At 54.8% G+C, this 27097-nt stretch overlaps 1 long non-coding RNA gene and 1 pseudogene across 1 annotated transcript; both read left to right on the top strand.

Annotated features, from left to right (window-relative positions):
• The window catches only part of LOC130266446 (zinc finger protein 271-like), a 36626-nt pseudogene extending 10225 nt beyond the window's left edge, over positions 1–26401 (top strand).
• On the top strand, positions 6728–9104 carry LOC130266449 (uncharacterized). Its single transcript, XR_008842890.1, has 3 exons — positions 6728–6850; positions 8836–8914; positions 9085–9104. It is a non-coding gene; the product is annotated as an uncharacterized LOC130266449 (long non-coding RNA).
• Positions 26402–27097: the final 696 nt, after the last annotated feature.

The following is a 27097-nucleotide window of genomic DNA, read 5'->3' as shown; positions in this document are numbered from 1 at the left end:
CGGTGGCCCCCAAGGCCGAGGAGCCCGGTGAGGTCCGGTCGGTGCTGCCGGAGCGGCGCTAGGAGCGCTGGTTGGAGTGTCAGGAGTCCAGCAAGCCGGAGCTGCCATGGCACGAGGGGAAGGGCGGTGGGTGAGCAAGGGGATGCTATGGGGACACCACGGGGACACCGTGGGGACAGCAGAGAGGGGACGGGGCTGAGGTGACCCCACCGTGGTCCCAAATGTCCCCCAGCAGCAAAGCCACCCTGTCCGACATCGTGGAGCAGCTGCAGGAGAAGGAGGCAGGCGGGCCCGTGCCGGCTTTGGTGAGTGCTTGGTGACTTGGTGAACCCCTGGTGACCCTTTGGTGGCTCCTTGGATTCCTTCTTGTGTCCCTTTGGATTCCACTCAGTTTCCCCTGAATGTCCCCTCCATGTCCCCCTGGATGTCCCCTTCATGTCCCACCAGACATCCCTCAGTGTAGCCTCCGTGTCCCCTCCATGTCCCACTGGAGATCCCCTTCATGTCCCACTGGAGATACCCTGCATGTCCCTCTGGATGTCCCCTGGATGTCCCATCCACGCTCCCCTGGAGACTCCTCCATGACTCCCCAGAGATCCCTCAGGGTCCCCTCAGTGTCCCCTCCATGTCCACCTCAGTGTCCCCTCCATGTCCCACTGAAGATCCTCAGTGTCCCCTCATTGGCTCATCCATGTTCCACTGGACATCCGTCAGTTTCCCCTCAGTGTCCCCCTGGATGTCTCCTCATTGTCCCTTCCACGTCCCACTGGAGATTCCCTCCATGGCCCCCTGGATGTCCCCTCAGTGTCCCCTCTACGTCCCACGAGACAGCCCTCAATGTCCCCTCCATGTCCCCTCCATGTGCCCCTGGATGTCCCCTCATTGTCCTCTCCATGTCCCACTGGAGATCCTCTGTGTCCCCTCAGGATCCCCTCATTGGCCCCTCCATGTTCCACTGGATGTCTCCTGTCCCCTCACGGTCCCACTGGAGATCCTTCCATGACTCCATGGAGATCCTTCAGTGTCCCCTCAATGTCCCACTGGACATCTGTCAGTGTCCTAATAGAGATTGTCTCCGTGGCCTCTTGGAGATCCCTTATTGTCCCCTCATTGTCCCCTCCATGTCCCCCTAAATGTCCCCTTAGTGTCCCCTCCATGTCCCAGCAGACTGCCCTCAGTGTCCCCTCTATGTCCCCCTCTGTGTCCCCTCATTGTTGCCTCCATGTCCTCTTGGATATCCCCTCTTTGTCCCCACATGTTCCTCAATGTCTCACTGGAGATCCTCAGGGTCCCCTCATTGGCCCCTCCATGTCCTCTGGAGATCCCCCCCATGTCCCCCTCATTGTCCCCTCAAAAGGACACCTCTCACTGTCGCCTCCATGTCCCTTCAGTGTCCCACCGGACACCCCTTAATGTCCCCTCCGTGTCCCCTCCATGTCCCCCTTAATGTCCCCTCAGTGTTCCACTGGATACCCCTTAATGTCCCCTCCATGTCCTCCTCCGTGTCCCCCCCAGTGTCCCCTCCACGTCCCACCAGATACCTCTCACTGTCCCCTGGATGTCCCCTCAGTATCCCACTGCCCATTCCTCAGTGTCCCCTCGGTGTCCCACTGGATGTACCCTCTTTGTTCCCTCTGTCCCCCTCATCGTCCCCTCCGTGTCCCTTCCCAGCCCCGTGATCGCGACTCCCCCGCCCGTCTCTGCCCCGGCCCTGAGGCTCTGCCGGAGAGGACCCCGAGGTTGGACTGTCCGTGGGAGCGGGACCGGCCAAAGCCGCGGCACCGGCCGCGCCCCAAGGACTCAGTGCAGGGTCCGGGGGAGCCGCGGCGCTCGCGGTCGGCGCTGGCACAGGGCAGCGCGCCACTGCCGCCATGCCCCGCACACACGGTGACGCACGAGGGGTTCCTGCTGCGCAAGCATGAGCTCGACAGCGCTGACAAGAAGGCGTCCAGCAGGTCTGGGGGTTCTCTGGGGGTTGGGGTTCATGGGTGATCCATCGGAATTTGGGGGGGTGATCAAGGGTTGTGGTTTATTGATGGAAGGAGTTCTACAAGGGTTGGGGGTTCATCAAGGATTGGGATTAATCAATGGAAGGGGGTCACCAAGGGTTTGGTCAGAATTTGGGGGGCCATCAAGGGTTGGAGGTTCATCAAGGGTTGGATTTCTCCAAGAGCTGGGGTTCACCAAGTGTTGGGGTTCATCAAGGGTTGGGGTTCACCAAGAATTGGGGGTTCACCAGCAGTTGGGGGGACATCACTGGAAGGGGTTCTTCAGGGGTTGGGGTTGATTGATGATCCACTGGAATTTGGGTGTTCACCAGGAGCTGGGTGTTCATCAAGAGTTTGGTGTTCATCAGGAGTTGGGGTTCATCAATGTTCCACCAAAATTTGCAGGTCCATCATTGGAAGGCATTCATCAAGGACTGGGGTAAACCAAGAGTTGGGGTTCACCAGGAGTTGATGGTTCACCAAGAGCTGAAGGTTCTCCAAGTGTTGGGGGTCCATCAGTGATGGGGATCACCAAGAGCTGAGGTTCACCAAGACTTGAGGGTTCTCCAAGGGTTGGAGTGCATCAAGGGAAGGGGTTCACCAAGAGTGGGGCTTCACCAAGAGTTGGGGGTCCATCAGTGAAGGAGTTCACCAAGAGTTGGGGTTCATCTAGAGTTGAGGCTTCTCCAAGGGCTGAGGTTCACCAAGACTTGAAGGTTCATGAAGAGTTCAGGGTCCATCAATGATGGGGTTCACCAAGGGTTGGGGTTCACCAAGAGCTGAGGATCCACCAAGAGTTGAGGGTCCATCAATGGAAGGGTTCCATCAGAATTTAGGGGTTCACCAAGAGAAGGTTCTCCAAGGGTTGGGATTTATCAATGATCCACCAGAATTTGGGGGTTCACCAAGAATTGGGGTCCATCAATGGAAGGGTTCCATCAATGGAAAGTGTTCACCAAGGGTTGGGGATTCTCCAAGGGTTGGGGTCCATCAGTGGAAGAGACTGACCAAGAGTTGAGGGTCTATCAGTGATGGGGTTCACCAAGTGTTGGGGTTCATCAAGAATTGGCAATTCTCCAAGAACGGGGAATTCTCCAATGGTTGGGTTCCATCAATGGATGACGTTCACAAAGAGTTGGGGTTCACCAAGAGTTGAGGGTTCACCAAGAGTTGGGTCCATCAATGGAAGGTGTTCACCAAAGATTGGGGTTCACCGAGTTGGTGGCTTCACCAAGAGTTGAGGGTTCTCCAGGGGTTGGGGTCCATCAATGATGGGATTCACCAAGAGCTGGGGTTGACCAAGAGTGAGGGTTCACCAAGAGTTGGGGTTTACCAAGAGTTGGGAATTCTCCGAGAATTGGGAGTTCTCCAAGGGTTGAGGGTCCATCAACAGAAGGGATCCACCAGAATTCGAATTTTGATCAACCAACAAAAGCCACTGACCAAAATCGGCGATCCACCAACGCTCAGAACATTCCAAACCCAAAAAATATTTTTTTGGGGGTTCCACCAAACCCCACGAGCAGGTCCTGGGTGAACCTCTACTGCGTGCTGGCCAAGGGCGACCTGGGCTTCTACAAGGACGCCAAGGGCCCGGCGGCCGGCGCCACGCACGCCGGCGAGCTGCTGCTCAGCCTGCACCGCGCTGCCAGCGACGCGGCCAGCGACTACAAGAAGAAAAACGTCTTCAAGCTCAAGTGAGCGCCGGGCTGCGGCGGTTTTTGGGGGGCTGGTGTCGTTTTTGGGGGGTGTGATGTCATTTTTGGGGGGTGATGTCATTTTTTGGAGGGTGATGTCATTTTGGGGGGTGTGATGTCACTTTCGGGATCTCGTGTATATTCGGATGAGTTCTGTTGACATTTTTGGGTCTCTGATTCCATTTTTTGGCGTGTCTGTCATTCTTGGGGCCTCGTGTTCATTTTGGGGTCTCTGATGTCATTTTTGGAGTCTCCTGTTGATTTTGGTGGGTTCTGATGTCACTTGTGGGGTCTCTAATGTAGCTTCTGGGGTCTCTGATGTCATGTTTTGGGTCTCGTATTGATTTTCGGGTCTCATGTTGATTTTGGGGTGTCTAACTCCATTTTGGAGTCTCTAATGTCATTTCTTGGGTGTCTGATGTCACTTTTGGATCTCTGTCGTCATTTTTGATGTCTCATGTTGATTTTCGGTTTTTTATTTCACTTTTGCATCTCTGATGTCATTTTTGGTGTCTCTGATGCCACTCTCGGGGTCTCCCGCTGCCTTTGGTGGCTCTGATGTCCCCAAGTCCCGGTGGCCTTGGTGACACCGTCCCTGTCTTGCAGGACCGGCGACGGGAGCGAGTTCCTGCTGCAGGCCAAGGACGAGGTGCGGATTTGGGGCGTCCTGGCCGGGTATTGGGGGGGATGATGGTGGCTTTGAGGGGTTTCATGGGGATTTTGGGGGTCTGATAGTGATTTTGGGGAGACTCATGGGGATTTTGGGGGTCTCATGGGGGTTTTGGGTGGTGATTACAGGGGTCTAATTGTGATTTTGGGGTGGTTTAGGGATGCCTCATGGTGATTTTGGGGGTCTCATGGGGATTTTGGGGGTCTCATGGAGGTTTTGATGGTTCTCAGGGTGTTTTTGGGATGTCTGACCCCATTTTCCATCACTCAAACCCCATTTTCTGTCTCTCTAACCCTGTTTTCAGGGTGTCTCACCCCATTTTCCATCTCTCTAATCCCATTTTCTGTCCCACTAAGCCCATTTTCCATGTTGCTGACCCCATTTTTGGGTGTCTCCCCCCATTTTCCATCTCTCTCGCCCCATTTTCCATGTCCCTGGCCACGCTTTCAGGGTGTCTCACCCCATTTTTCATGTCCCTAACCCTATTTTTGGGTGTGTCTTCCCCCATTTTCCATCTCTCTCACCCCATTTTCCATGTCCCTAACCCATTTTCTGTCTCTCACCCCATTTTCAGGGTGTCTCACCCCATTTTCCATGTCCCTGACCCCATTTTCGGGGTGTCTCCCCTCATTTTCCATCTCTCTCACCCCATTTTCCATGTCTCTAACCCCATTTTCTGTCTCTCTAACCCCATTTTCGGGGTGTCTCACCCCATTTTCCATGTCCCTGACCCCGTTTTCGGGGTGTCTCACCTCGTTTTTCGGTTTTCAGGAGGACATGCAGGGCTGGCTGCGGGCTCTGGCCGCCAGCGCCCAGGAACACGCCGAGCTGGCCCGGTGGCAGCAGGGCCTCCTCACCACCTCCTCCACCGACGAGGGGCTCCCGCGGCGCGACCCCGACGGAAGTGACCCCCCAAAACCCCAAATTTGGGGTCCCAAGCCCCCCCTCAAAACCCCAATTGTGGGGTGCCGGTCCTTCCCAAACCCTGGATTTGGGGTCCCAGCCTCCCAGTTTTGGGGTCCTGAGTTCTGGGTTTGGGGTCCTGAACCCTGGGGTGGGGTCAGGGTCCTTTCCAAAACCCAATTTTGGGGTCCCAAACCCTAAATTTGGGGTCCTGCACCCTCCCAAAATCCCACATGTGGGGTCTCAGTCCTTACTAAATCCCGATTTTGAGGTCCTGAGTTCTGGGTTTGGGGTCCTGATTCTCGGATTTGGGGTCCCAATCCTTCCCAAACCCCAATTTTGGGGTCCTGAACTCTAAATTTGGGGTCCTGATCCTTCCCAAATCCCCAATTGTGGGGTCCTGGCCCCCTCTGAGCTCCTGTTTTGGGATCCCAGCCCTTCCGGATTTGGGGTCCCAAGCCCTGGTTTTGGGGTCCAGCACCCCCTCCAAAACCTCAATTTTGGGGTTCAGCCCCCTTCCCCCAAACCCCAAATTTGGGGTTCTGGCCCCCCTGAGCCCAAATTTTGGGGTCCCAGTTCCCCCTTTCCCCCAGCACAAGCCATAGAGATCCGGGGGGGCCCCAGCGCCGCCATTGTATAAATGTAATAAAGCACCTGCTGCACCCCAAAACGAGCCTGGGGGGAATTTGGAGAGTCCTGAGAGGAATTTAGGGAGTGCTGGGGGAGTTTGGGGTGCCCTGGGGGGGATTTAGGATCGACTGGGGGAGATTTGAGAGGGATTTGGGGAGGTTAGAATCGACTGGTGGGGGTTAGGATGGGACGGGGAGGTTTAGGACCAACTGGGTGGGGTTAGGGGAAACTGGGGCGATTAGGGACCCACTGAGGTGTGGTTTAAATGTAACTGCGAAAGGTTTAGGACAAACTGGGCCCACCCAGTCCATCCCAATCCCTCCCAGTCCATCCCAGTCCCGCCCAGTCCCTCCCAGTCCATACTAGTCTCGCTCAGAGGGCCGGGCCAAACCTGCCCGGATCAAACGCACCGGACCTGTAGCGATCCCGCTCCCAGTCCCGGCCCCGGTCCCTGTATCGGTGCTGGTCTCAGTCCCGGTCCCAGACCCGGATCTGGGCCCGGCTTTGGTCTCGGTCTCGGTCCCGGTTCTGATGCAGCTCTCGGTTCGGGTCCCCGGGGATTTTCGGCTCCTTTGGCAGATTTTAGGCCGAATCTGGTGCGTTTAGGGTGGATTTGAGATCCTTTCCAGTGACTTGAAAAGATTCAGGCGGCATTTCAGGCTCATCTGGGTGATTTTAGGCCAAACCTGATCAATTTAGGACCGAGCGGCGCTTTCCCCCCGCCCCTTTCCCCTCACACTTCCCGCTTTCCCCTTGGCCCCGCCCCTTTCCCCTCACAGTTCCCGCCCTTCCCTTGACCCATCCCCTCCCAGTTCGGGGTTCCGAACGGGGCAGGAGGAGGAGGGAGGGAGGAAGAGGCGGAGCCGCAGCAGAAGCAGGAGGGGACAAGGAAGGATTCGAGCGCCATCCCGGAGCTGCCTGAACTCGCAGCGCCCCCGGGACCATCGCCCCCCATCCCGCAGGTGCCCGGGGAGGGGGAGCTCGCCCCAAATATCCCGGGGGGGTCTCTGGGTTTGGGGATTTTTCGGGGGGATGTTTGGATGTTGCCGGGCTCCAGAGGCGCAGATGGCCCTCGGGGGGACATCGGGGGGTCCCCGGGAGGTGTTTTTGGGGAGCCCCGGGAGAGGCGCGGCTTCCCTGAGCGGGAGCGCAGACACAGGAGAGCCCCAGAAGGGCAAAGCGGGGAGCCCGAGAGGGGGAGACCCCTGGCATTGCCGGGACCCCGGCGGGGGGTGCTGGGGCTGGAGGGGCGGCATGGCCGGGAAAGGGCTTCGGGGCTGCCGGTGCCGCCAGTGGCTGCTCCCAGCATGAGCCCAGTTGCTCCCCGCGTGTGCTTCCAGTTTCCTCGGCACTCCCAGCATGAGCCCGGGCACTCCCAACCATTCCCTATGATGATGGAATTTGCCCCTGCACGGTCCCAGTTACTCCCAGTTCCTCCCAGTGTCTCCGAAACAGAGAAAATAACAAAAACGCCCAACAACAGTATAAAATTGGGAGAGTGAAGGCGTTACATTATTATCTGGTCAGGATGTAGCACAGAAATCTTCTCATCCACACATAACCCGTGTGGGCAGAGAGAATCATTCCATGAAACTCCGTTTTTGGGAAATTTTTCACTTCTTTTCTACAGTCACAGAAATAAATTGGGTCAGTGTTCTTTGGTCTCAAGTTGCAAACACTCAATTCCGAATTTTTGGTCTCCTTTTGGATCCCGATTTCTCCTCTTCTGATGTTAATTAGATTCATTGCCTGATTTTATCAGTCTTTTCAGAGGAGATATCTGCAATCTGCCAGAGGCAGAGTCTGGGGTGGATGTTCCTGGGTGGCCACTGATGTTCTGTTAATGGCCGCTGATGGCCCTTGAGCATTCCAGCTGCTCCCAGTGTGTTGATGTGTTGAGTTCATCCGACCCCAGCTGGTGCAACAATGCCCTGCAAAGAAAATTAAAAGTATTTTAGGGCAAAGGCAAATAAGAGCCCTTGATTAAAGTTTTTTTTTAAAGGGATATGTTTTCCAACACCACTTTGGTCCAGTGTGTTCCCAGTTCTCCCAGCTGCCTCTAGCACAGTCCAAATCACTCCCAGTACTCTCCCAGTATGAGTCCAGTCTTTACCAGCAGGGCCCCAGTCACTCACACTTGCCCCCAGTTGCCCGAGCATGATCCCAGCTTTCCCCCCAGCTCATTCCCAGTATCTCCCAGTTAGGTCCCAGTCACCACCCCTATGGTTTCAGACACTCCTAGTATATCCCAGATGCCCTGAACAATCTCATAGTCATTCTCAGGCATCCCCGTTGCCTCTGGAACAGTCTCAGTGCCTCTCAGCAATGTTTGTACATATTTTTAGTGAATGGAAATGTTTGGAGAATGCAAAACTCCAAAGCTGAGCAGACAATTCCTCTTGGTGGGACACTGGGGGGTCCCGGTGGCAGCTGCCGGCAGAGGCAGCCTGGAGGAGCAGAGCCCTGTGTCCCCCAGGACCCCAAAGTGGGGAGCCCAGAGAGGGGGGAGCGCCGCCATTGGCGGGACCCTCAACAGCCTGGAGAGGGGCAGGGGGGACTCCTTGGACCCCCAGCACCCCAAAGCAGAGAATAAGGGGGGTAGGGACCCAAGGACCCCAAAATGCCCCAGCATCCCTAAATGGGGAGATGGAAGAGGGGGGAGCTTTTTGGATTGCTGGGGCTCCCAGCAGTCTGGGGAGGGCGGACACTGAGTAGATGGTGGACCCCCAATACAAGCCTGACCCCCAGCAGCTGGGACAGGGAGAAATCCCCAAACACGAAAGGGGAGGGACCATTGCCAGGATCTCCTGGGAGGCAGTTTCAGGGCTGAGTGTTGGTGTTTGGGAGGTTTTGATGGAGCCCAGATGCCCGGGGACTTCTAGAGATGGACTTGGGCAGGAGGAACCCCCAACACAACGCGCTCATCCCTTGTTTTTCCCCAAAGCAGGATTTCCCATTGCCTAGCCTTGGCCCGCTGGAGGAGTAGGTTGCAAGAAAGAAGAAGATAGCCCAGGAGCCCCAGACAGGTGAGGAGGAAGTCAGGGCCCCTTTCCCCCTCTGTCCTGCTCCATCTCCCAGCCCAGCACGGCCCCGGCTGCAGGACACCAACCTGCTGGGGACGTGCTGGGGGGATCTCCTTCCCCTTCCCTCTGGCACGGAGGCAAATCCCATCCTGTCCTTGTCCTTCCTCGCCCAGACAAGGAGCTGAGCACGGAGAGCAGGGAGGACAAATCCCCGCGGGAGAACCTGGTGGAAGAGGCCGTTTGCAGCGGCTCCATGGCGCAGGAATCCAATGGGGAGGAAAAGCCGCGGAGATCCCGCACCAGGAGGGGCTGCAAACGCAGATCGCGGGGATCTGAGGAGGAAACACCCAGCCTGGGTCGGGCAGGCGGCCAGAGATGGAGCCAGAGCTCGGACCTGGTGGTCCATGAGCACCTTCGTGATGGGGAGAAGCGCCACAAGTGCTCGGAGTGTGGGAAGAGCTTCAGATGGAGGTACCTCCTGATCTACCACCAGAGGATCCACACTGGGGAGAGGCCCTACGAGTGTGGGGAGTGTGGGAAGAGGTTTCACACCAGAGACAATCTCCTGCAGCACCAGCGCACGCACACAGACGAGAAACCCTTTCCCTGCCCCAACTGCGGGAAGCGATTCAGGAAAAACTCCAACCTCATCTCCCATCAGCGCATCCACAGCGGGAAAAAGCCCCACGAGTGTGAGGAGTGTGGGATGAACTTCAGCCGGAGCTCCAGCCTGATCAGCCACCAGAGGATCCACACTGAGGAGAGGCCCTACGAGTGTGAGGACTGTGGGAAGCGCTTCAGGCGGCGTGCCCAATTGATCCGCCACCAGTACATCCACACTGGGGAAAGGCCCTACAAGTGTGGGGACTGTGGGAAGGGCTTCAGGGAGTGTGCCATCCTAATCCTTCACCAAAGGATGCACACTGGGGAGAGGCCCTACGAGTGTTCTAAGTGTGGCAAGAGGTTTCTCACCAACTCCAATCTCCTGCAGCACTACCAGACACACACGGAGGAGAGGCCCTACGAGTGTCCTGACTGCGGGAAGGGCTTCAGGAAAAACTCCCACCTCATCACCCACCGTCGCATCCACACTGGGGAGAGGCCCTACGAGTGTGACGAGTGTGGGAAGAGCTTCTCCGATAGCTCAACCTTCACCAGACACCAACGGAGGCACCGGTAAAAGAAGCCCTGCGAGTGCCCCAAGGGTGGGAAGAGCTTCGTGCGCTGCTCCAAATCCATCCCAGTAGGACCCACGCTGGGCAGAGCCCTGGTGACTCACATTCCCTGGGATCCATGTTGGGTACACACCTGCCTGGTTTTCTTTTGTTTTGGCCTTGGTTTTTCTGTCTTCTCCGTCTCTTTGTGCTCCAAAAGCCAAGAGGGATCGATCTGTCACCTCAAAACCTCCCAAATCCAAGTAAAAACACCTCAATTTTTACACAAAAGGATCAATCCAACTTCAAAGTGCCTTGTTCCATCCTCAAAACAACTCAATGCTACACGAACCTTACTGAATTCCAGAGCCACCAGAGTGAGAAGGTGTTGGAAGGAGATTGGGAGAAGTGGGATCCAAATTTGGAGCGGCAAGATCGGGATTGTGTGGGGCTGGCTGGAGAGGATGTATTTGATAGTAAATAAAACTGACAATTCCTGATTTCTGTCCCATTCCGTTTCAGTCAGTTCCATGTCTGTTTTCAGTGGCACCTTCTCCGCTGTTTGTGTTTGTGTCCTCCTTTCTCTCTTAGTGGCTTCCTCGAGCCAGGGCAGCTCCCACCAAAGACCCTGCCCTGATTCAATTCCCAGTGCAGGAGCTGCAACAGCCATGGGTGAAGTTGTGAAGGCTGGCAGCGAAATGTCCCTGTAAGATCTTGCTGCACTTGGCTTTTGGCCCCTTCTGAAGAGCTTTGCCTTCAAGGGCAGGAACATCTTTTCCTGGCTGGGAACTGGAATTCCAGAGCCTGGCAGTGTGAGCCATGCAGGACCATGCAGACTGGGATCATGGGGGCTGGGATCACATGGACTGGGATCGTCCAGACTGGGACTGCACAAACTGGGACCAGATGGATCAGGGCCATTCAGAGTGGGATTGTACAAACTGAGATCCCATGGACTGGGATTGTACAAACTGGGATCCCATGGACTGGGATTGTACAAACTGGGATCACATAGACTGGGATTGTACATACTTGGACCATATGGACCGGGATGGCTGCTCCAGAACGATGCGAACTGAGGGGGTCCCGCCCCACCCAGAGGTCCCTCCCAGTCCCGCACGGGAGCACAGCCAGAAGTCCCCAGAGTTAATGAGGAGGTCCCAGAGTGCTCACAGTGGGATCCTGGTGCTGATCCCTGTCCTGGTGCCAGCCTCAGTCTCACTCTCAGTCTCGGAGCACTCCTGGTTTCAGCCTCGGTTTTGGTTCTGATCCCAGTGTCGATCTTAGTCTTGGAGCAGTCCCCGAGTGCTCCCTGTGCTCATTCCTGTCCTGTTGTCAGTCTCGATCCCAGAGCGGTGTTAGTGCTAGTCTCAGTCCCAGTGGGTCTTAAAGTCTCGGTTTTGGTTCTGGTGCCGCTCTCAGTCTCAGTCACGGAGTTCTCCCATTGCCAGCTTTAGTGTCTGTCTTGGTCTCAGTCTTGGTCCCAGTGCCAGTTCTAGGGCTGGTTTGGGCTCAGTCTCAGTCCCAGTGCCAGTGGCGGTCTTGTAGATGTGCCAGTTTCGGTTCTGGTGTCAGTTCTGTTCCAAATTTTGGTCTTGGTTCCAGTCCTGAGCCACTTTATCATTGATAGAGAGAGAGAGAGACACATACCACGGGCTCACGATCAGAATCCAAAATTTATTGTGAGCTACATTTGCTTATGCAGTATTTTTAGAAAGGAAGTAATTTTTGACTACTTTCTTTGGGTTAAACATCACCCAGACAAATTTTACATTTCTCCTTATTTAGTTCCATCTTCTTTCCTGTTGCCAGTCTCGATCCAATCTTCTTGTAATCGTCAAAGCTCTGTTTGTTCTTGCGAAGGCGTCCTGGTTATCAAACTGCAAATGCCAATTAAATCCACAGCACTCTCTGTCTCAGCTTCCACAGTGCTGGTCTCAGTCTGGGTCCGATAGCGGTGCCAGTCTTGGTGCCGGTGCCGGTTCTGTTTTCAGTCTTGGACTCAATGTCGGTCTTGGTCTCGGTTTTAGAGCGGTCCCAGTCCCAGTGCTGCTACTGGTGTCAGTGTTGGTCCCGGCGTGCTCCCAGTGCCAATCTCAGTCTCAGGCCCGGTCCCACATTGGTGCCAGTTTCAGTTCTGGTGCCAGTATCAGTGTTGGTTCTGGTTCTGGTGCCACTCTCAGTCTCAGTCCTGGAGTTCTCCCGATGCTGGTTCCAGTCCAAGAGCAGCCCTGGAGCTCTCCTGGTGCCAGTCCCAGTATTGGTGTTGGTCTCAGTCCCAGTCATTGTTCCAGTTCTGGAGCGGTGCTGGTCTCAGTTCTGGTGTTGGTTCTGTTCCCAGTCTTGGACTCGGTCTCCATTCTGATTTCAGCCTCAGAAATGGTGCAGTTGCTGGTTTGGGTGCCGGTCTTGGTCTCGGTCCCAAATCTTTTAGGCCGATTGATGTGATTTTTTACCAAGCTGCGGTGTTTTCGGCTGGATTTTAGGCCCCTTTGGACAATGTTAGGCCAATTTGGATGATTTCAGATCTCTTTGTGTGGATTTGAGGCCCCTTTTATGTGATTTTAGGCCAACCCTGCTGGAATTAGGATGACTTTGTGCCACTTTTGGGTAATTTTAGGCCAAACCAGGCCCCTTTAGGACCACGTTGCCTTTTGTCCAAGTTCCTTCCCTTCACAGTTCCCGCTCTTTTCTGACCCTGCCCCTTCCCCCCATTTTCTGCCCATTTATTTGCCACGCCCATTTCAATTCCCAGCCCCTGTCAATCATTATCCCCTCCCCTTTCCTTCAGACCAAGCCCTTGTGTTTGCCCCGCCCCATTCCCCTCTAAGCCCCGCCCATCTCCTGGCCGGTTCTCTCCGAGCATGCTCAGAACACCCGTTAGTGCCTCCTGTGCGCCGCCATCTTTGCTCCCGGTCCCTCCGTCCGGCTGCAGCGTGTCCGAGAGCTGCGGTGGGGCTGGGGGGATCTATAGGGGATCTGTAGGGGATCTGTAGGGGACTGCGGGGGTCTTAGGGACTCTATAGAGGATTTGGACTTGTCTATAGGGGATTTGGGGGGCTCTGGGGGTCCCTAAAGGTGCTCTGGGAGGTCTACAGGGGATCCACAGGGGCCTGGCAGATCCTCTAGAGAGTCCAGGGGGGGTCTCAGGGTCTCTATATGGGAATTTTGAGGTTCTTAAAGGATATTTCTGGTTATTTTGGGCTCTGTACAGGGAATTTTTTGTGTCCCCTTATGGAATTTTGGGGTTCTTGCTGAAAATTTTGGTGTCCTTAAAGGGAATTTGGAGGTCTCTTGGGAATTTTGGGGTTCCCATAAGAAAATTGTGGGGTAATAAAGCGAGTATTGTGGCCTCTATTGAGAATTTTAAGAATTAAGGGGTCTCCACCTGGAATTTTTTTGAATTTTGAGTCTAAACATGGGAATTTTTAGGTCTCTATTGGAAATTTTTGCAATCTTGGGGTCCTCAAATGGAATTTTGGAGAATCCCATAGGGAATTTTTGGGGTCTGTATAGACAAACTTGAGTCCAAACATGGGAAGTTTGGGTTCTCTAGAGGAAATTTTTGGGATCTCCGTAGGGAATATTTGGGAATTTTGGTCCCAAATCTGGGAATTGGAGGGGGGAATTTTGGGTGCCGAAATATGGCAGTGAAGAGCTGGCATGAAGACTGTGAGTCCCAGGGGTCATCCCAAAGACCCCCAGACAAACAGCAGAGCAACCTAAAAGGAACAATGCGCAAAGAGGCGTGAAACTAATTTCCATATGGAGCGAGGAGGGGATGGATTTGTATGAGGTGAATTGTGTATTCCTCGTTTGTAGAGAATAAAAGGAGAGGCGCAGGTGGCCACAGGGGTGCGTGTTTTTGGAGGAGCTGTCCCCCACGCACCGCAGCGCTGAATAAATACACAGCTACTCTTAGAACTCCTTTTTGTGGGTTTTAGAGTGTTTTTCTGTGCTTTACCATGACCCCTCCCCAGACCTTCCCCAACCCCTCCCAGGACCCACCCCACCCAAGACCCCTCACCAAGACCCCCACGACCCCACCCAAGACTCCAAGACTCCTCCTCAAAGTCCCTCCAGAACCCCCCAACCCCTCCCAAAACCTTCCAAGGACCCCCCCAGCCCCCTTCCAAAACCCAGCCCAGGACCCACCACGAGCCCTCCCGAAAGTGCCCCCACGACCCCTCTCAGGACCCACTGACTACCCCAGACCCTCCCAAAGCCCCCCAATTCCCCATCCAGACTCCCCCAAGACCTCTCCCCAAAGCCCCCCTACGATCTCTCCCAGATCCCTCCAAAACCCCCCCCCCAGGACTCCTCCAAAAACCCCCTCCAAGACCCTTCTCAGAACCCCCAGACACCCCCGGGCCCCTCCCAGATGCCCCCAAACCCCCCCCCCGACCCCTATTTGGACCTCCAGACCCCCTCCAAAACCCCCCAAAGATCCCCCAGACCCCTCCCCAAAAGCCCCCAGACCCGTCCCCAATCCCAACCCGGGACCCTCCAGAGCCTCCCCAGATCCCCCGAGGCTCCCAAAACCCTCCAAGGACCCCCCAGAGCCCCCAGTATCCCCCACAAACCCTCCAGACCTCAGCAAGATCCTCTCAGGACCCTCGCAAAACCTCCCCCAGGACCCGTCTGAGACCCCCAGACCCCTCCCCAAGACCTTCCAGAGCCCTCCCAAGGTCTCTCCCGCAAACTCCCCCCCAGACCCTCCTCAAGACACTCCCAGAGCCCTCCCAGACGCCCCCCACCCCCGCCCCTCCCCCACCTGTCCCTGCGCCGCCTCAGCAGCTCCCGCAGCCCCTCGTCCTCTCCCGGCGCCTGCCCCGCTCTCTGCAGCGCCTCCCTCAGCGCCCGCCCGAGCCCGGGGAGGGGCCGGGGGGAGGGGCCGCCCTCTCCATGGCCGGCCCCGGGGCAGAGGGCGCCACTCCCGCCTGGCTTCTCATTGGCTGCAGCGCGCGCGGGAGGCGGGTGTTGCTGAGGGGAGCCGCGCGCTGATTGGTTGGTTCGGGGAGAGGCGCGCCGCTATTGGCTGGGAGGGGCCCGCGCGCGCGCCGGACAGCGTGAGGGGAGAGCGGCTGAGGAGGGAGCTGAGGTAGGGCTGGGGGGAATTGGGGGGATTTGGGGGAGAATCTGAGGGGAATTGAGGGGTCTGAGGGGAATTGAGGGGTCTGAGGTGGGTCTGGAATGGATTTGAGAGGGGCTGGGGGGACTTGATGGGTCTGAGGTGGGTCAGGGGGTAAACTGGGGGGTTTGAGGACGGGGTCTGAGGGGAATTGAGGGGTCTGGGGTGCTTTTGGGGGGGGGGGGCTTTGGTGGGAAATTGGGAATCTGAGATGGAGCCGGGGGGACATGGAGGAATTTGGGGGGAAATTCAGGGGAATTGAGGAGTCTGAGGTGCTTTTGGGGAGACTTTGGGGGAAAGTAGGGGGATTTAGGCGGGTGTAGCCGGGGAGACATGGGGGAAACTGGGGGGGTGTGAGGGGAAGTGAGGAGTCTGAGGTGGGTCCCGAATGGATTTGGGGCGTTTTGGGGGGGGGCGTCTGAAGGGAATTGAGGGGTCTGAGGTGCGCTTGGGGAGGCTTTGGCAAAACTGCCCCGAAACACCCCAAATCCCAGAGCAACGCCCCAAAATCCCTCAGACGCGCCTCAAAACTGCCTCTCAATACCCCAAAACCGCCCCGAAACATCCCAAATCCCTTCAGGCTGCCCCAAAATCAAATAGAAACACTTAAAAATCCCATAGAAACACCCTAAAATCCTTCCAAACCACCCCAAAATTCCTCAAAGCTGCCCCCAAATATTCCAAAATTGCTGAAAACCAGCCCTAAACGCCAAAAATCCAAGAAAACTGCCCCAGAAATGGTCCTGACCCTGCCCCAAACCTCCCACCTGCCCCCACTCCCCCAGGTAAGTTCAGCTTGGACCAAATCCTCCTTTTTTATCCCAAATCTTTTTTTTTACTCTCAAATCCTCGTTTTTCCAACCCCAAAATCCTTCCTTGTGCAACCCAAAAGTCCTTTTCAGACCCCAAATTCTCCTTTTCATACTCCAAATCTTTTGTGCATCCCAAATTCTTTTTCCCACATCAAAATCTCCTTTTTCCACCCCAATTTCCCTTTTTCCACCCCAAATCCTTTCCTGTCCACCCAAAATCCCCTTTTCCCACCCAAAGTCTCCTTTTTTAATTCCAAATCTCCTTTTCCCACCGAAATCCTGAGCTCAAGTCCTCAATCCCCACTCTAAACCCTTTTTTTTCCCCAAATCTCATTTTCCATCCCAAAATCTCATTTTTGTATCCCAATTTCGTCCCCTTTTACCCCAAAATCTCCTTTTCCCACCACAAATTCACTTTTAGGGTTCCCCAGTGGTTTCTGGGGTTCCCCAGGGGTTTTTGGGGTTTTTCCCATGACCAGCATTGTACCCAGGGTCTCTCTGCAGACATTGCATCTGGACCTGCCCCCACACCGAATAAATCCCAAATCAACCCCAAATCAATCCCAAACCAACCCCAAATCAATCCCAAACCAACCCCAAATAAACCCCAAATGACCCCTGCTGTGCCCCCCAGGGTGGAGTGGTTTTGGAGGGGAGTTTGGGATCTGGTGGGTTTGACCCCAAAGTTTGGGGATGGGGGAGGTTTGATCCTAAAGTTTGGGGGGGTTGACACCCCAGGCTTTGGGATCAGGGGATTTGACCCCAGGATTTTGGGATCGGGGGGGTTGGACACCCCAAATATTTCAAACCCCAGAGTTTGGGAACTGGGGGCTTGAGTCTGAGGGGGTTTGATCCTAAAATTTGGGGTCAAGGGTGTTTTACACCTCAGGATTTGGGGTTTGGGGAGTGTTGGCCCCAAAGTTTGGGATTTGGGGGTGTTGGACACCAAATTATGGGGATTTGTTTGGTTTAACCCAAGAGTCTGGAAATTGAGGGGGGGTGGGCAATCCTAAAATTTTACATTTGGGGGTATTGACATCCCAGGGTTTGGGTTTTGGAGAGTTTTGACCCCAGAATTTGGGGATCAGGGGACTTTAACCCCAAATTGTGGGATCAGAGGGGTTGGACACCCCAAGTATTTAAAACCCCAACATTTTGGGATTGGGGGTTTTGACCCCAAATTTGGCATTTGGGGATGTTTGACCCCAGGATTTGGGGGGTTTTGACCCCCCCAGGTTTGGGGTAGAGGTTGAGATCAAAATGATTCCCTGAAAACAGCGGCAGGATCGGGATTGGGAACAGGATCGGGATCGGGATTGTAATGAAATAGGGATAGGGAGTGGGAATGGGATCAGGATTGGAACTGGGAGTGGGAATGGGACTGGGGACATGATTGGGAACCAGGATCAGGATTGGGAAAGGGATCGAGATTGTAGATGAGATCGAGATCAGAAACGGGAATGAGATCAGGAATGGGAATGGGAATGGGAATAGAATTGAGCATGGGAACGGGATTTGGAACAGGATTGGGAATGGGAACAGGAATGGGAATGAAATAGGGATTGGGAATGGGATTGCGAATAGAATCAGGATTCAGTTTGGGAATGGGTATGAGACTGAGAATGAGGGATCAGAAACGGGAATGAGATTAGGATTAGAATGGCAACAGGATAAGGAGTGGGAATGGAAGTGGGATAAGGATTGGGATTGGAAATTGGGAACAGGATTAGGAGCACGAATAGGATTGGAATTGGGAAAGAATATGGGAACGGGAACAGGATCGAGAATGGAAATGGGATTGGGTTTGGGATTGAGAATGGGAATGGGAACAGAATAGGAAACAGGATCAGGAATGGAAATAGGGATTGGGAATGGGAATGGAATTAGGGATTGGGAATGTGAAAGGGATTGGAAGTGGCAAAGGGATCAAGATTGGGAATGAAATCGGAATCAGAAATGGGAACGAGATTGGGAATGGGAACAGGAACAGGATTGGGAATAGGAAGGAGATAAGGATTGGGAACAGGAATGGGATCAGGATTGGAATGGGAATAGGAATGAGATCGGGATCAGGACCAGGAACAGCACTGGGAACGGCACCAGGAAGGGGAAGGGGAAGTGGAAGGGGAAGAAGATTGAGAATAAAAACAAATGCGATAGGGATTGGGAATAGGATTGGGAACAGGATCGGGATGCTAAAGCTGTGACATAAATGGGTGCCTTGGCTGGGACATCTCAAATTGGAGAAGCAAAACCAGGATGGGCAGGAACAGCCTTTCCATGCTGGGACCTGGAATTCCAGATCCTGGCAGTGTGAGCCATGCAGGACCATGCAGACTGGGATCATGGGGGCTGGGATCACATGGACTGGGATCCTCCAAACTGGGACTGCACAGACTGGGACCAGATGGATCAGGGCCATGCAGACTGGGATTGTACAAACTGGGACCATATGGACCGGGATGGCTGCTCCAGAACGATGTGAACTGAGACGGTCCAGCCCCTCCCAGGGTCCCTCCCAGTCCTGTCCAGTCCCGTGTGGGGGCGCAGCCAAAACTCCCCGCAGTGAACAAGGAGGTCCCAGAGCGCTCCTGGTGTCGGTCTCTGTCCTGGTCCCGGTCTCAGGCTCAGTTTGGAGCAGTCCTGGAGCGCTCCTGGTGCTGATTCGTTTTCAGTTTTGGTCTCAGTCTTGGAGCGGTTCCGGTCCCAGTGCTGGTACTGGTGCCAGTGTTGATCCCAGAGTGCTCCCAGTGCCAATCTCACTCTCAGAGCCAGTCATGGAGCGGTGCCAGTCTCAGTTCTGGTGCTGGTGCCGCTCTCAGTCTCAGTCCTGGATCTGTCCTTGTGCCCGTCCCAGTGTCGGTGCTGGTCTCAGTCTTGGTCCCAGTAGAAATTCAGGGCCCAGTCTCACTGTTGGTCCCAGTCTCAGTTCCAGTTCTGGAGCGGTGCTGGTCCCAGTTCTGGAGCGGTGCTGGTCCCAGTTCTGGTGTCGATTCTGTTCCCAGTTCTGGTCTCGGTCTCCTTTCTGATGTTGTTCTAAATTTATGCTGGTGCTGGTTCTGGTGTTGGTCTCGGTCTTGGTTCCAAAGATTTTGAGCCCATTTGTCTGATTTTATTCCAAAGTGGGATTTTAGACTAGATTTTAGGGCACTTTTGGACAATGTTAGGCAAATTTGAATGATTTTAGATCACTATTGTGTGGATTTGAGGTCCCTTTGGCTGATTTTTAGGCCAAAGCTGGTGGATTTAGGCTGCATTTGGGGGACTTTTGGGTGATTTTAGGCCAAACCAGGCCCCTTTAACACCGCCCGGGCCTTTGGCCCCGCCCCTTTCCCCTCACAATTCCTGCCCTTTTCTGACCCCGCCTCTTTCCCCTCATTTTCTGCCCATTTATTAGACCTGCCCATTATATCAGAGCCCCTGTCAATCATTAACCTCTCCTCTTTTATTCGGACCAAGCCTTTGTGTTCGCCCCGCCCCATTCCCCTCTAAGCCCCGCCCATCTCCTGGCTCATTTACCCCGCGCATGCTCAGAACACCCAAATGTGCTTCACCGCCATCTTTGCTCCGTGTCCCCGGCGCGGCTGCAGCGTGTCTAGGAGCTGCGGTGGGGCTGGGAGGATCTATAGGGCATCTATAGGGGATCTATAGGGGACCTATAGGGGATCTGGAGGGGACTGGCGTGGCTTTACGCCCCTGAGGCGTTTCTGGGGGTCTGCAAAGGGCATTGGAGGCTCTGTGGGTTCCGTACAGGGGATTTGGGAGGTCCATAGGGGATCTGTAGGAGCCTGGAGGGGGCTTTACCACCCTGGGGGTTTCTGGGGTTTTGTATAGGGGATTTAGGATTGTCTATAGGGGATTTGAGGGGCACGGTGCAGTCTATAGGGGATCTGTAGGGGTTCTGGCAGGGACTGGCGGGGGTATGAGGGTCTCTATAGCAGATTTGGGCTTGTCTGTAGGAGCTTTCAGGGGTCCCTTAAGGAGGAATTGGGATTTCGATAGGGGATTTGGGGGCACTGGGTTTTCCCTAAAGGCACTCTGAGAAAATTATGGGGTCTAAACCAGGAAGTTGTTTTAAAATTTTCCATATAAACATGGGAATTTTTAGGTTTCTATTGGGAATTTTTGAAATTCTGGGGACAGCAAATGGAAATTTGGAGGATCCCATAGGGAACTTTTGTGGTCTTTATAGGGACAATTGCTTAACATGGAAGTTTAGGTTCTCTAGAAGACAATTTTTGAGATCTCCTTAGGGAATATTTGGGAAATCAGGGTCCAAATGTGGGAATTTCTGGGTGAGAATTTTAGGTGCCAAAATATGGCAGTGAGCAGCTGGCATGAAGCCCATGAGACCCAGGGCTCTGATTTTAGGGTGATTTTGGCTCCCTTGGGGGGTTTCAGGCCAGACTGGGTGTGTTTAGCTTAATTTGGGTGATTTTAGGAAAAATGAGGTTGTTCTAAGGTGATTTTAGGCCCATTTTTGTGATTTTTGGCAAGAGGAGGCAACTTCAGGGTGGATTTCACACACATTTAGGAGATTTAAAGGTGATTATAGGCAACTTGGTGTGGGTTTTCAAACACTTTTGGTAGTGTGAGACACTTCGGTTACATGATTTCAGGCCAAAGATGATGCGTTTTAGCCTGAATTTTAGGCCCCTTTTGGACAATATTAGGCACATTTGGATGATTTTACACCCCTTGGTGTGGAGTTGAGGCCTCTCTGGCTGATTTTAGGCCAAACCTGTTGGATTTAGCCTGAATGTGAGACCTTTAACTGGTGATTTTCGGCAAAATGAATCCTTTTAGGACCTTTGGCCCCGCCCCTTTCCCCTCACAGTTCCCGCCCTTCCCTTGACCCATCCCCTCCCAGTTCGGGGTTCCGAACGGGGCAGGAGGAGGAGGGAGGGAGGAAGAGGCGGAGCCGCAGCAGGAGCAGGAGGGGACAAGGAAGGATTCGAGCGCCAGCCCGGAGCTGCCTGAACTCGCAGCGCCCCCGGGACCATCGCCCCCCATCCCGCAGGTGCCCGGGGAGGGGGAGCTCGCCCCAAATATCCCGGGGGGGTCCCTGGGTTTGGGGATATTTGGGGGGGGGGATGTTTGGATGTTGCCGGGCTCCAGAGGCGCAGATGGCCCTCGGGGGGACATCGGGGGTCCCCGGGAGGTGTTTTTGGGGGTCCCGGTGGGTGCGGGCAGAGCCCCGTTGGGGGGCGGGGGGATGCGGGTCCCCCCGCGGTGGGGGTTGGGCTTCCCGGGCCGGGCCCTGCGAGCTCTGCCGGGGCCACGTGGGGAGCGCGCGGGAGCGGCGGGATCGGCGGGGGGACAGCGGTTTTGGGGAGCCCCGGGAGAGGCGCGGCTTCCCTGAGCGGGAGCGCAGACACAGGAGAGCCCCAGAAGGGCAAAGCGGGGAGCCCGAGAGGGGGGGACCCCTGGCATTGCCGGGACCCCGGCGGGGGGTGCTGGGGTTGGAGGGGCGGCATGGCCGGGAAAGGGCTTCGGGGCTCCCGGTGCCGCCAGTGGCTGCTCCCAGCATGAGCCCAGTTGCTCCCCGCGTGTGCTTCCAGTTTCCTCGGCACTCCCAGCATGAGCCCGGTCACTCCCGGCCATTCCCAATATGATGGAATTTGCCCCGGCACGGTCCTAGTTGCTCCCAGTTCCTTCCACGGTCATTGAAACTGAGAGAAAATAAGAAAAACCTCCGACAAAAACTTCTAATTGGTTCAGAGAGAATCGTTCCATGACACTCCGTTTTTAGGAGATTTTTCAAATAGTTTTTCCAGTCAGTACTCGTAGAAATGTATTGGGTCTGTGTTCTTTGGTCTCAAGTTGCAAACACTCAATTCCTAATATTTGGTCTCCTTTTGGATCCCGATTTCTCCCCTTCTGATGTTAATTAGATCTTCATTCCCTGATTTTATCAGTGTTTTCAGAGGAGATGTCTGCAAATTTGCCAGAGGCTGAGTCTGGGGTGGATGTTCCTGGGTGGCCACTGATGTTCTGTTAATGGCCGCTGATGGCCCTTGAGCATTCCAGCTGCTCCCAGTGTGTTGATGTGTTGAGTTCATCCGACCCCACCTGGTACAACAATACCTTGGAAAGAAAATTAAGTCTCTTAGAGCAAAGGCAACCAAAGCCTCTTGTCTAAAATTACAGAACTTTTTTTAAACGGATAGATTTTCCAACTCCACTTTGTTCCAGTGTGTTCCCAGTTCTCCCAGCTGCCCCTAGCACAGTCCCAGTGCCTCCCAGTACTATCCCAGTATGAGTCCAGTCTTTGCCAGTAGGGCCCCAGTCACTCACACTTGCCCCCAGTTGCCCCAGCACGGTCCCAGTTTTCCCCCCAGCTCATTCCCAGTCGCTCCCAGTTAGGTCCCAGTCACCACCCCTATGGTCTCAGACACTCCCAGTATATCCCAGTTGCCCTGAACAATCTCATAGTCATTCCCAGGCACTCCCAGTTACCTCAGTGTGGTTCACTTGCCTCCAGTTTTATCCCAGTTGCTCCTGCAATAGTCCCAGTGCCTCTTAGCATAGTTGCAGGTTTTTTTGGATGGGGAGGGGAATGTTTGGAGAATGCTGAACTCCAAAGCTGATCCCAGTCAGTCCCAGTCATTCCCTATTATGATGCAACTTTCTCCTTTCGCGGTCCCAGTTGCTGCCAGTTCCTCCCATGTTCATACAGGGTTTACCCAGGTCTCCCAGTCACCCCCAGTGTAGTCCCAGTCTCTCCCAGTATGAGGCCATGGTCCCCAAGTGCTCCCTGTCAATGCCAGCATGACCCCAGTAGCCTCCAGTATAATCCCTGTGACTCCCTGTCTCTCCCAATATATCCCAGTCACCCCCAGCATGCTGCCAAGTCGCTCTCACTTCTTCCCACTTGCTTTCAGCATGATTCCAGTTGTTCACAGCCACTCCCAGTCCATCCCAGTATGATTCCAGTCACCCTCAGTGTGCTCCCAGTCGCACCCAGCATGGACCCAGCTGCTCTCCCTGTGATCCCAGGATGATCCCAGTTGCTGCCAGCATTGTTCCAATTGTTCCCAGTTCTTCCCAGGATGATCCCTAGAATAGCCCCAGTCTCTCTCAGCATTGTCCCACTATCTCCCAGTAGCCCCCAGTGTGGTTCCAGTCCCTCTAGTGTGGTTACAGACACTCTCATTATATCCCAATTTCCCCAGTATAGTTGCAGTTTTCTCAGAATGATCCCAGTCTTTCCCAGTTCCTCCCAGTTGTCTCCAGCCTGATCCCAGTTTCTGTCAGTGTCCCATACTCCCGGTTGCTCCCAGTATGATCCCTGTTATGGTCTCAGTCCCCTCAGCATGGTTCCAATACCTTCCAGTTGATCCCAGTTGCTCCCAATGTGTTAATATTTTCCTCCCAATATGGGCCCAGTTGCTCCCAGTCAATCCCAGTATGGTTCCAGTTGTGACCAGCTCTTCTCCATCATTCCCAGTGATTGCAGTATGATCCCAATCAATCTCAGATATTCCCAGTATTCCAGTCACTCGCAGTACGATTCCAGTATGGTTCCAGTAGGATCCCAGGATGACTCTGATATGGGCACAGCTGCTCCCATTATCATCCAGTGTGGTTCCAGTTGCTCCCTTTTCCCCTGACTGTGGTTTCAGTCTCTCTCAGTCTCTCCCAGTTTTCCTCAGGGTCTTCCAGACAGATCACACTTGCTCAGAGCCTCTTCCAGTCACCCTCAGTGCAGTTCAAGGTTCTGATAGTAAGATGCAATAGGATCCCAGTCCTTCTGAGAATGGTTCCGGTTCCTCCCACTTCCTCCCAGTGTGATCCCAGTTGCCCCTAGCATAGTCACAGTCACTCCATAGATGATCCCAGTCCCTCCCAGCATGATCACAGTCATTCCCAGTTCCCCCAGTACAGAGTAGTAGCTCCCACTGACTCTTCAGTAGCCCCTGCATGGACACAACTGTTCCCAGTGTGTTTCCAGTCCCCCCAGTGTGGTTAGAAATGCTGTCATTACATCAGTCCTCCCAGCTGCTCTTAGCACAGTCCCAGTCACTCCCAGTACTATCCCTGTACAAGTCCAGTCTCTGTCAGCAGGGCCCCAGTCACTCACACTTGCAACCAGTTGCCCCAGCACGGTCCCAGTTTTCCCCCCAGCTTATTCCCAGTCTCTCCCAGTTAGGTCCCAGTCACCACCCCTATGGTCTCAGACAGTCCTAGTATATCCCATTTGCCCTGAACCATCTTTCAGTGATTTCCAGGCACTCCCAGTTCCTTCAGCGTGGTTCACTTGCCCCCAGTGTTATACCAGTTGCCCCTGCAATAGTCCCAGGGACTCTCTGCAGGGTTTGTTTATTTTTTTAGTGAAGGGGAATGTTTGGAGAATGCAGAACTCCAAAGCTGAGCAGAAAATGCCCCTTGGGGGGACACTGGGGGGTCCCGGTGGCAGCTGCCAGCAGAGGCAGCCTGGAGGAGCAGAGCCCTGTGTCCCCCAGGACCCCAAAGTGGGGAGCCCAGAGAGGGGGGAGCGCCGCCATTGGCGGGACCCTCAACAGCCTGGAGAGGGGCAGGGGGGACTCCTTGGACCCCCAGCACCCCAAAGCAGAGAATAAGGGGAGGAGGGACCCCGGAAGCCCAAAATCCCCCAGCATCCCTAAATGGGGAGGGGGAAGAGGGGGGAGCTTTTTGGATTGCTGGGACTCCCAGCAGCCTGGGGAGGGCAGGGACCGAGTAGATGGGGGACCCCCAATAGAAGCGTGACCCACAGCAGCTGGGACAGGGGGGAACCCCCGAACACAAAAGGGGAGGGACCATTGCCAGGAACTCCTGGGAGGCATTTTCAGGGCTGAGTTTTGGTGTTTGGGAGGTTTTGATGGAGCCCAGATGCTCGGGGACTTGTAGAGATGGACTTGGGCAGGAGGAACACCCAAGACAACGCGCTCATCCCTTGTGTATCCCCAAACCAGGATATCCCATTGCCAAGCCGTGGCCCGATGGAGGAGGAGGAGGCTGCAAGGAAGAGGAAGATGGCCCAGGAGCCCCAGGCAGGTGAGGAGGAAGTCAGGGCCCCTTTCCCCCTCTGTCCTGCTCCATCTCCCAGCCCAGCACAGCCCCGGCTGCAGGACACCCCGCTGCCGACACCGACCTGCTGGGGACGCGCTGGGGGGATCTCCTTCCCCTTCCCTCTGGCACGGAGGCAAATCCCATCCTGTCCTTGTCCTTCCTCGCCCAGACAAGGAGCTGAGCACAGAGAGCAGGGAGGACAAATCCCCACGGCAGAACCTGGTGGAAGAGGCCGTTTGCAGCGGCTCCACAGTGCAGGAATCCAACGGGGAGGAAAAGCCGCGGAGATCCCGCACCAGGAGGGGCTGCAAACGCAGATCGTGGGGATCTGAGAAGGAAAGACCCAGCCTGGGACGGGCAGGCGGCCGGAGATGGAGCCAGAGATCGGACCTGATGGTCCATGAGCAGCTTCGTGATGGGGAGAAGCGCCACAAGTGCTCGGAGTGTGGGATGAGCTTCAGATGGAGGTCCAGACTGATCCGCCACCAGTGGATCCACACTGGGGAAAGGCCCTATGAGTGTGGGGAGTGTGGGAAGAAGTTTCAGACCAGCAGCAATCTCCTCAAGCACCAGCACACGCACACAGACGAGAAGCCATTCCGCTGCCCCGACTGTGAGAAGGGATTCCGGGAAAACTACCAGCTCATCTCCCACCTGCGCATCCACACTGGGGAAAAGCCCCACGAGTGTGAGGAGTGTGGGAAGATCTTCAGCCAGAGGTACAGCCTGTTCAGCCACCAGAGGATCCACACTGAGAAGAGGCCCTATAAGTGTGGCGACTGTGGAAATGGCTTCAGGCGGCGTTCCAACCTAATCCTTCACCAAAACATCCACACCAGGGAGAGGCCGTACGAGTGTTCTAAGTGCGGGAAGACGTTTCCCACCAACTCTGATCTCGTCAGGCACTACCAGACACACGGAGGAGAGGCCCTTATGAGTGTTCTGACTGCGGGAAGGGCTTCAGGAGAAACTACCACCTCATCACCAACCGGCACATCCACACTGGAGAGAGGCCCTACAAGTGTGAGGAGTGTGGGAAGAGCTTCTCCCAGAGCTCAAAGTTGACCCAACACCAACGGAGGCACCATTAAGGGAAGCTCTGCAAGTGCCTTGAGTGCAGGAAGAGCTTCGTGCGCTGCCCCAACTCCATCCCCCACTGCAAGACCCACGCTGGGCAGAGCCCTGGTGACCCACATTCCCTGGGATCCATGTTGGGAAGACACCTGCCTGGTTATCCTTTTGTTTTGGCCTTCATTTTTCTCTCTTCTCCATCTCTTTGTTCTCCAAAAGCCAAGAGGGATCGATCTGTCACCTCAAAACCTCCCAAATCCAAATAAAAACCCATCAATGTTGACTCAAATAGGATGAGTCCTACTTTAAAGTGCCTTGTTCTCCCATCAAAACAACTCAGTGCCACACAAACCGTACAGGATTTCAGAGCCACCAGGGTGAGAAGGGGTTGGAAGGATACTGGGAGAATTGGGATCCAAATTTGGAGCGGTGGGATCGTGATTGTGTGGGACTGGCTCGAAGGGATGTATTTGATAGTAAATAAAATTCCTGATTTCTGTCTGATTCACTTTCCGTCACTTTCAAATCTGTTTTCAGTGGCACCTTCTGAGCTGACTGTGTTTGTGCCCCTCTTTCTCTCCTGCCTCTCTCTGCCTGCTCTGTTTCTCTCTCAGGGTCTCCCTCCACCCAGGGCAGCTCCCACCAAAGACCCTGCCCTGATTCAATTCCCAGTGCATGAGCTGCAACAGCCATGGGTGAAGTTCTGAAGGCTGACAGTGAAATGTCCCTGTAAGATCTTGCTGCACTTGGCTTTTGGCCCCTTCTGAAGAGCTTTGCCTTCAAGGGCAGGAACATCTTTTCCTGCCTGCAGACTGGAATTCCAGGGCCTGGCAGTGTGAGCCATGCAGGACCATCCAGGCTGGGATCATGGGGGATGGGATCACATGGACTGGGATCCTCCAGACTGGGACTGCACAGACTGGAACCAGATGGATCAGGGCCATGCAGAGTGGGATTGTACAAAGTGGGATCCCATGGACTGGGA

This window comes from Oenanthe melanoleuca, unplaced genomic scaffold (genome assembly GCF_029582105.1).
Source record: "Oenanthe melanoleuca isolate GR-GAL-2019-014 unplaced genomic scaffold, OMel1.0 S046, whole genome shotgun sequence".
NCBI lineage: Eukaryota > Metazoa > Chordata > Aves > Passeriformes > Muscicapidae > Oenanthe > Oenanthe melanoleuca.
The sequence above is the reverse complement of the archived record's forward strand: the minus strand, read 5'-3'. Positions and strand labels throughout refer to the sequence as shown.